The sequence below is a fragment of the Petaurus breviceps genome, unplaced genomic scaffold (genome assembly GCF_028583685.1).
Source record: "Petaurus breviceps papuanus isolate PSGF00001 unplaced genomic scaffold, PetGlider_PUasm1.0 79, whole genome shotgun sequence".
NCBI classification, from domain to species: domain Eukaryota; kingdom Metazoa; phylum Chordata; class Mammalia; order Diprotodontia; family Petauridae; genus Petaurus; species Petaurus breviceps.
The window spans coordinates 5,089,532-5,099,985 of record NW_027186523.1 but is presented as its reverse complement, the minus strand read 5'-3'; the positions used below and the strand labels follow the sequence as shown (position 1 = coordinate 5,099,985).

General features: G+C 35.0%; 1 pseudogene; it reads right to left on the bottom strand.

Moving 5' to 3' along the window:
• Positions 1-3,877: 3,877 nt before the first annotated feature.
• LOC138175794 (ras association domain-containing protein 8-like) lies at positions 3,878-8,326 on the bottom strand (annotated as a pseudogene).
• Positions 8,327-10,454: the final 2,128 nt, after the last annotated feature.

Here is a 10,454-nt window from a genome sequence, read left to right as displayed (position 1 = left end):
CTGAGTTCAAATCCAGCCTCAGATGCTTGACACACTTACTAGCCATGTGACTTTGGGCAAGTCACTTAACCCCAATTGTCCCCCAAAAAGCAAAAAAAACCCAAACAAATAAAAGTTATGCCTCTTAATTCATCCCCTAAAATCATATTGGCATTTGTGAATGTTACATCAAATTACCCATGTTTTCGATTACAAGTCCTAGAGATTTTAAAAGACAAACTTTCTTTTTCTTTTACTTGTGAAATTGATATTTTTGAACCCAAGTTTATGGTTTTAAATTTTTTATTTTTCAGTCATTTTAGTTGTGATACCTGATCTACTGGGTAAGCAACCATGTAAAAAAAACCCAATAAATCTGGCATGATACATTCTTGATGAAGTCATGTGAAGCTCCTTGTGATGTCATCACTACTTGCTTTTCTAAATTCCAACTAACCATTATTTTAATGATGTATTCTAGAATTTCCCCAGCTATCACAGTTGCTCTTCAGAGAATGTAAATTCTGATGGGTCTCCACATTCATCCATTATTTTTTAAGAAATCTTTGTTAAGGATTTCTTTCATGGTCAATTTTCACATCAAAATTTGAGCTAATTCTGGTCTCCTCATAAATGTCTTGAAGGACTCCGGTGAATTAAAAAACAAAAACAAATGACTTTGTTTCTTCACATTTTGGAGAAGCAAATTAATGCTCGCTCAGGTGGCCTTTTTCAGCTTTATCCTTCAGCTTTAACTCTTAGGATTTGCAAATCCTCTCACTTATGTTGTTCTTTTTAACAGTATTTCAGGGCTGTTATAGACAAACCTAAGATTTTAAGGTGATCTGGTCTTTTATTCGTAAGTCTCTGTTCTTCACTAATTTCAACTCCATTTTTATAGATGTTTAATCTTGTTCCTTAGTTTCTCTTGAGATTATAAACTACTCTAAGAACACTCTTAATAATCCATCGCACTTTAATTTGGGAGTTTTTCCTTGCATGTTTGTTAAAATGAATCAATGTTTTATGTTTGTTAAAATAAGACATCTTAGGGGCGGCCAGGTGGCTCAGCAAGTAAAGAGCACCAGCTCCAGTGTCGGGATGACCTGGGGATCAAATCCGGGCTTAGATACATAGCACCACACCCAGAAATAACTGGCCATGTAAACTTGAGCAAGTTACTTAAACCAGATTGCTTAAAAATAAATTAATTAAATAAAATATCTTACCTGATTTATTGTTTAGGAGCTTTTTAAACTTTTTCTATTTTCAGTAAGGTTATCTTTGATATAGAGGATTTTTGTGTAAGTATGTATGTGGGGGGGAGTATTTAGATGTATGCAGTTGGATTTTTTTGAGGTAAATATCATGAATAGTGATTGGTTTGTGTTCTCCATACAGCTGATGGCCTTTATCCAAAATCATGCAATGTTCTTTTTTTAAATGGACATAATGTAAAAGTAACATTTCTTTGCTATTTTAATACAATATAGGCTATCATAAACATTTTGGGGAGGGGAGGATATTAAAACCATTTTATTTACATAGGTAATTAAGGCCCAATTATGTAAAGGTAAGGAACACTAGAAATTTGTCCACTGTCCCACTTCCTCGGCACCTTCTGAAATCCAAAGTTTCATTTCAGAACTATGATCATTTCAGATCATAGTTCTAAACCTTGGAATGATGTTCACATCATTTTATCTAAAGACCATTTGTTCTTATTCACAAAGAAAATTAGCTTTTAAACAGGTACCATATTTAGTTGGGAAATGGTCCCAATTTTTGTACCTTCTTAAACACATCTCTAATTTCACCACACTAATCCCATTATTCCATTTGTTAGTCTTTTTTTCACTTTACAGAATGACTCACATGAACTAGTGATTATTAGTACTGATGAACAAGAGATCTGCATGTACAACTTCCATTAATGCTAACTGAAATTCCACATATGCCCCTTGTGTACTGAAAGGAAAAGCAGATGCTGGTGAACTAAAATCTGTTTATAAGCACAACAAAACCACTTCAGCCCATGTAAAGGCAATTGTTATTGAATAAGGGCTACCCCAACGCAAGTATGCCAATGCTTCTTCAACTTAGTCTTCAATAGAAAAGATCTTGCAGTGCCCTCTTTCTGATAGTTTTAGAAAACACAAATTTGAAGGCAATCTGTAGTATTAAAATATTATATGATATTAAATATCCAGATAATATAAAAAGCATGTAGACATAAATTCTGTAATCTATGTTATTCAAGTTTGCTAGTTATTTTTTTCTTTCAATATAGCCAAAGATGTGGCCATTTTTATTCATGGCAGATTAAATGACTGGGCTTGGGATCTAAAGTTTTCCAGATAATATAGGTGGGAAAATGGATTCTTACCACCTCCCTTCCACTTTACATTTAAAGTTTAAAAAAGGTCCTTCCTTATATTTGTGGGGCCATGAGGCAGATTTAAATACATGCCTACTCCATGCTTTATACTTATGATCCAGAAAGGAATGCCGATGTTTCTGAATATGATAACAATGACAGTCTTGTGTCCATCTTCTCAGAAGTCTTCTTTAAATAATTGCTTTGTATTCTTTTACTATATTCAGAATATTTTCAAATTATACTTTGTGTTCATCAAAAAGATTTTTCCTTGTGAATAAGAGGTCTCTAAATAAAAAGTAGTAAGGCATATATTTAGGCGTACATCTTCCAATATTTTTGTTCAAATATAATCCCCAAATGGTGACTTTTAAAATACCCCAGTTTTCTCATTCAAAAGAAAAAAGTTCTGAATGAAAAGAAAATCATGTAAACTGAGAGCAAAATTGTGAAGGCCCAAACAATGTCCAGATCATTCATTTAAATGTAGTGAATGAACCAATTGTTTTCAGAAATAGTGGCAAATATCAGATACAAGCATTTTGATTCATTTTGGAGAGGTAGAAGCTAAGGACAATATTTGACATGTTCCAATTTATCTGGATCATTGAAAATAATGTTGCTTCAAGGATTTAATTTCCCTGGAAAGAATCGACAAATGAAGAACCTATGGATATTCATGGCCTTTTTCACTTTCTCCTAGGAAACTTCAATTGTCATGTGTTCATGATATCAAAGAAAATTCAAATATTTTAAAACTCAAGATCCAAACTTCCTTTCATGAAAAGGCCAAAATCTGTTAACTATTTAAAACCAAACTGAAATAAGATTTTGTTTTCTTGAAGAAATAGAACAGTACACATTTGTCAAATTAAAAAAAACTCATTTTTTAGATTAAAGCTTTATGAAATGCTGGATTTTGGTCATAGGGAGAATATAAAAGTTCTAACAAGTAAAATGTATTAGGGTATTAGTTGTGAATTTTAGGCAGTCATTTATTCTGTGTGTGTGTGTGTGTGTGTGTGTGAAACTACACTATTTTTGGTTTTTATTAAGTGGGACATATAAATTGAAACATAGGCTGTCCTGTCAGTAATACTCTAAAAAATTAAAAACAGGTGCTTGATTCATGTCTATTTTCTTCCCTTAGTAGGATCTATTGACCCCCACAGCTCTTCCTTTCTTTCTCTTTGCCTACATGATTAAGAAGGCACAGTGACCCAGCATCTATACAATCAACTATATTCAGGGAGTAACATTCATAGTATCTGTTTTAGTAGGCCCTATGTAGGAAGTGGGCTTTTAATAGGAGGCATCGTTTAAGGTCACATTCATTAAAGAGATGATCTTAATCTGTGATTTTATTTTAATAAATCCGAAGGGTTAATGAGAGCAAATTAAAGCGGAAAAGAGGCTGACAAAAATAACCTACATAAAATCTCAAATCTATTTGGTAAGATATTCAATAATGGCTTTTTGTTCAATAGGGTCTGAAACACGGCAGAAACTTAGAAATATACATTCTATATAATAAAAATATTTCTCTCTAGGGCATTCTCCTTCATATGCTGGAAAATCCTCAAAACTCTCCAGATTTAAAAAAATATGAATTGACCAAGCTAATGTCACATTGCTCATCCCCAACGTATCTAAAGCAAAGGATAAGGACCACCCACACAACATATATGAAGTGGTTCTTTTAGCGATGGTGCAAAAGACAAAGCACCCCACACAACATTTCTGTCATTGTGAATAAAGGTATGGATGAAGTCTGGACACATGTACACACACATTCAGGTTCATACAATATTTTAAGCAATCAGTCACAAGTTAAGCAATGGCAAAAAAAATATTAAAAATGAACATTCACACATGCACCAATTCAATGGAATAAATTAAACTTTTAAGTCAGTCACATTTTTCCTCCACCCTTTTCAGTCACTGTTTTATTTACGTATAAACAAAGAATTATACTTTTCCTAATGCTTTTAAAATACTACAAATAAAAATGACAGCTTTGCATTATAGCTGCTGGACAGAAACTTCAACACTGCTGATATTCAGAAACACAGTTCCTTTGTTCATCTGCATCATTGCACTGGGTATGGCTCCAAGTGTTTCCAAGATGGGTGAGAAAACAAAAGATATGGTGGCTTATGAAATACTTCCTCTGCACATCATTGGCACTATTCCAAGAGAAGAAAATGGTACGGTCCCTTGGTACCTTTACTGGTCCTCTCCCAAAGGGGTGGGATATATATTATACATATATGCCTTCAGGATTAAAGCCAGATGAAATTGGATTCTGAAGAATTCGAAGGTTACTGGGGAGCTGCCGAGATGAACCAGGCCGTTTCAAGGACCCAGACTAGAATGCTGTCTCTAAACAAAAAAAGTTATCACTAATAAAGTTTAACTTAATTAATTAACTGAAAATGTAAGGAATATGGGAAAGTAAAAGAGTCCCTGGCCTATGAAGGCAAAGAGCTAAGAATATGGAATATTCATTACTACTATTACCATTAAAAAATTACATATTCTATCCTTCTATATATGACCTAGTGTCACTTTGCCTATCTCTGATCATTAAAGTTCATTCAGTAAATTGGTCTTTGGAATCTAGTTGATGTGCCTTTAAAAAAGGATCAGTTTTCTTTTTTTCTTTTGGATGAATTGGTTTACAATGCACAATTACTTTAAAATTATGGATTCGTTTACAATTATATAATTACTTCTGAAAAAACAATACTGTCAAGTGAAACAATATCCTAGTGGAAGTTAGTTCTACAGAAACGATGCCATACGAGTCATTATGTTAGGTTGGACTACAGGCCTACTTTTGGGACTATACCTATTGTTGTTGCTACAGCTAGGCAGATAAAGTGCCAGGTCTGGAATCAGGAAGACTCATCTCCCTGAGTTCAAATCTGGCTAGCTATGTGACCCTGGGTAAGTCACATAACCCTGTTTGCCTCAGTTTCCTCATCTATACAATGAGCTGTAGATGGAAATGGCAAACCACTCCAATATCTTTTTTTTTAAAAAGCAATTGGGGTTAAGTAACTTGCTCAAGGTTACACGGCCAGTTATTTCTGGGTGTGGTGCTGAGTATCTGAGCCCGGGATTCGATCTCCAGGTCATCCCAACACTGGAGCTGGTGCTCTTACTTGCTGTGCTACCTGGCTGCCTCTTCCAATATCTCTTGCAAGAAAACACCAAATAGAGTCATCACACAAAGTGTTGGACATGACTTAAATGACTGAACAACAGCAACAACAACACTTGCTGAATTAGAAATATAATTTCAATTAAAGAGAAAGAAAAGAAATTAGACCATAGAGTATATAGGATTCAAATTGGTCAATTATGATAGTAGTATTACAGCTTGGAAAGTGAAACAAAGAGAGTTGAAACTAAGAATTAGAATTAGGTTTAGCTACTTTGTGTATATTTCTTCATGCTCTTTCAAGATTACTAATAAATAAGTGTTAATTTGTAGAAAAGTAATAAATTTTAAGTAGCCATACAGTAAATTACTACTGAAAACTATGTGATAGTTCATTCAAAGCTGATCAAGACAATAAAAAGGGAAAAAAAGATTAAATTAAATTAAAGGGGTAAAATTTCAATATTTTACCCCTTTCTATGTCTGCCTCTGATGCCTCCACTTCGAAGGGCTCTGCTGGAAGCACTGTGACCTTTGTTCCCGTCTGTTGTATAAACTGTTGAAGATTGACTTGCCGAAGTTCTTTAGTCAACTGTTCCAGTTCCTGTTCCTTGTCCTAGGTGCAAGTTCAAAAAAAGAAAAGTATTCAGACACTATCTATTCCTGAACCAATAACTGAACACATTTTCACAGTCTCTTGTGAGTGACTATCTGTAGAATTAAAATTTTAGGTACTCAGTCACAAAAAAAAATTTATTTACATTGACAATTTTTTTGCCAAGAGGTCATTTTTACACCATGGGAAAGGCAAAACATATACATTTTTTTGCTTGTTATTTATCTCAACTGAAAATACTTCTGTAGAGTACAAATGTAAATTTTTTAAATTTTTGTATATTTGAATATCAATTGTTTATCAATATCCTGATCACTTCCAGGCTCCTTCACAAAGCACAAAACTTCTAATAAGATGCTACTGGAGCTAGAGATATATTTTTAACACTTAAAAAAGAGAGAGAAAAAACTAACCCTGATAGCTAAATAGAATGAAACCAAGCACTAATCTATTTCTTAATGTTTAAATTTATAACCTGAAATTGCCTTATGTAAAACAGTATTCTTACCTGTAACCTTTTGGTGGCTTGTCCTAGAGATCTTTCTACAGCTTTAATGCCATTTTCCAACCTCGGACTCTATTGTCCCTGAATATCAATTTCTCCTTTGACCTTACCAATCTTGCCTTTCACCTCTTCTTCATTGACCTGTGACTCTTGCACTTCCCAGTGTAACTTCTCTGCCTCAAGACCACTTTCCATACTATGGATTTGAGCCAGATAGTCTTTTAATTTGCCTTCACATTCTAGGATCCTCTGCCTTATCTCTTGAAGTTGATCCTTCAGCTGTTTCTCATTTTCTTGTTCAATCTGTAATTCATTTTCCCAAAATTCTTCCTCTTCAATTTCTACATCATTCCTTTTGATCTTCTGCTCAAGACGAACAATTTCTTCTTCCAGATTAGAATTGTACTTTTGTTCCCAGTATCTAATTTCCACATCACTGGACTCAAGCTGCTTCTCAATGGATTGAAGCTTCTCTGTCTGCAGGCGGATCAGCTTTTTCAACTCATCTGCTGTTGTCTTACAGTTACTGAGAACCTTACTTTCCCAAAAATGTCCATGAGTCCTTTGGCACCTCCTGTAAATTTCAAAGATTTCCTTTTTGGCTCCCGTCTTTTTATTGATTTGTCATTCTGAGGCCTCAGTTTAGCCAAAGGGGAGGCAAGCTTTGTCTATATAAAGTTCTCTCAGTTATTCGGGCAACACTGTCTGAAGTTGGCCTCTCACTAAGAGATGGCTCTGTACGACGTAATATAAGTTGTATATCATTGGCATACTGTCCCCATTTGTTTATTGAAATGATTGGGTTTTCATGAGGTGCTAACATTAACTAACATTAATCAAACATTAACAAAATGAATGACACAGCTGAAATCTATATAATCATGGGGGAAGTTATAAGAAAATGTATATCTGTGAACATAATGAGATTCAACTTCTTTTGTTTTTAATACAGCTTTTTAGGAGCTTACAGATTTAAGAGTCTCTCGTGATAGAAACACAATGCAAACCCAACTATGGTTCACTTGAAGAACATTTACAACTCCATTGTATCTCCATCATGAACAATATTTACACAGGATTCCTTTGCTAAATCAGTATGCTACAATAACAAAGTCCACATTCTTTGCTGCTTAGGTATCTAACCCAAATTTACTTTTTACTTTATGTTTACTTTTTATTCATAGACCTCAGGAATATATGGCAGAGACTACAGAGAGAAATCCCTTCTGTGCTAATGTTTGAGTCTGGGTTATATTTTCCTACATATTAAGGGTATTTCAAAGACTCAGTGGTTTTGGGGGGGGTAGGTGGGAAAAGTTGTTTGGGTTTTTTTAGGTTATCTTCTATGAAAATTAAAACATCCCTTTGTCTAAGGAAAAGGGCATCTTGTGATTTCATCAGCATAGGGATTTCCTGCTTAGTAAACTCCCATTGTCAATGGAGATGTGTAGGATATAAGCAGAGCTGCCTAAAGCATCAAAGATTCTGTTATTTGCTCAAGTTGATAGAACCAGCCAGCATGTGTCAGAGATGGGACATGAACTCAGTTGGGAGTCTTCTCAATAGAAACTGGGCTAGACTCCACCATACTTCTCAAGACATGATTATTGTTCTACTTCAGTCATTTCAGTTGTGTTTGACTCTGTGACCCCATTTGGGATTTTCTTGGCAGAAATACTAAAGTGGTTTGCCATTTCCTTCTTCCACTCATTTTACAGATGAGGAAACTGAGGCAAACAGGGTTAAGTGACTTGCCCAGAGAAACACAGCTACTAAGTGTCTGAGGCCCTATCTGAACTCAGGAAGATGAGTCTTCCTGACTCTAGCTCCAGCATTCTATTCAATGCTCCACATAACTGTCTCAAAGCATAATAAGTGAAATTTAATTTTTTTTAACAAGCGGAAAAGTTCTTCCATGTTTCATTTCTTCTACACAAAGAAGAGAAAAATTTCCAAATGACATTAAAGTATTGAATAACAAATACTTTAATTTTATTTCACAGGAAAGTATAATTAAGAACTTGTATAGTCTATCTTGGAAGAAAAGATTTTAGTAAAAAGAAATTCAATGAAGTAACCCCCAATCTAGAGGCTTTCCTGATATAAATTTCTAAGAGTCCTTATATCACATCATTAATTCCCTTGAGATCCTTGCAAGTTCTTTCAGGCCTTTTATATCATGCTTATACATTTTAAGTTAAACCTTCATAGGCACATAAAGAAGTGTTCAATCCTTAGTTAAAATTAAGTGTATCATGTTTGCAATGCAAATTAAGATAGTTTAGTAAATATATGTTGATTACGTTATCTGAAAGCATATGGCTTTATAAGCCCAGAAGTTATGGTCAGATCATGCATGATCTTATTTAAAAGTATCCTTCCAGGGTGGCCAGGTAGCACAGCGAGTAAGAGCACCAGCTCCAGTGTTGGGATGACCTGGATCGAATCCCAGGCTCAGATACTCAGCACCACACCCAGAAATAACTGGCCTACTTGAGCAAGTTACTTAACCCTGATTGCTTTAAAAAAAAAAAAAAGTATCCTTTCAAGAATTCTCCCAATTTACCACAATAAGAAATATACCTTTCAAAGAATGACAAATCAGAAGTTTAACATACAACATAGGTATAGAAACCATTATCAAAGCACCTTTTCAAACAGTGACATAAAGCCAAGAGTTGTAAGAATGTCAGAATGTTTCCCTTAACCCCTGATTCCAATCTGTCCTCAGTTCTGTTAATTTGTGTTGTACAGTATCTTTCCTCTGTCATTTCCTTTAGATTCCATGGCTGCTGTGTTCATTATATCATATATATCATTATATCATACCTGGACTACAATAGCCTGTCTTTTGACTCCAACTTTCCTCTCCATTCTATCTAACACACATCCAAATTAATCTCTTTAAAACACTGATTTTGAGTCACTTAACTGTCCCAAAATCTTTAATTGTTCACTATAGTCTTGGAGATGAAATCCAATCCTTAAGCCCATCATTCAAAACCCTCTACAATCTGGCTTCAACCTATCCTTTGCTTAAAGTAAAAGGAACCATTTATTATCCAAGAACAGTCCTTTTGAACAGGATGAATTGTTATGAAGTTTTCTGTCATATTGAACCTAAATCTACCACTCTGTAAATTCTCTCCATTGTTCCTACTTTGGTCATCTAAAGAGTGAGCAAAACGAGTCTAGTCCTTCAACATGACAAGACATCTATAAGGTTCTTCTCCAGGGTAAAAATCCCAATTCCTTTGAATGATGATTGTTTTGTATGGACCTTCCCCATTCTGCATCTTTCTGGTCACCCTGGTCAGTTTCCAGACTTCTGTCTTTCCTAAAATGCGGTATCCAGAACTGGACAGGTTATTTCTAATATGATCTGACCAGGGGACACTAGCAATACTGTCAAAGTGCTCTGGACGCTATGTCTTTTTCAGTGAAGACTTGGATTGGATCAGCTCTTTGTCATTGTTGCTCTAGGACACCGTTGTCAATATCTAAAGCATTGTCCCTCAACATCAGGCTGCAAAACAGAGGACTATTTTCTAAATCAATAGTTTTCAAACTGAAGTTGACAGAATTTCATCATTCTATAAAGGCACATTTTGAAACAAAGTACAGCTCCTCCCATGGATACCATGGAAAGGAGTGAACCGGGTTTCAGAAGAATGTTTTTGTATTAACTGTCGTTACCGTGTTATCTGAGCATAGCAGTAGCTGCCTTTTGGAGACCTGGTGTGCCAATTTATGCAAAAGTTGGGGAATGCTGCTGTCTGTTCTACTCCTCCCCTTTTTCTTTGCTATGGCC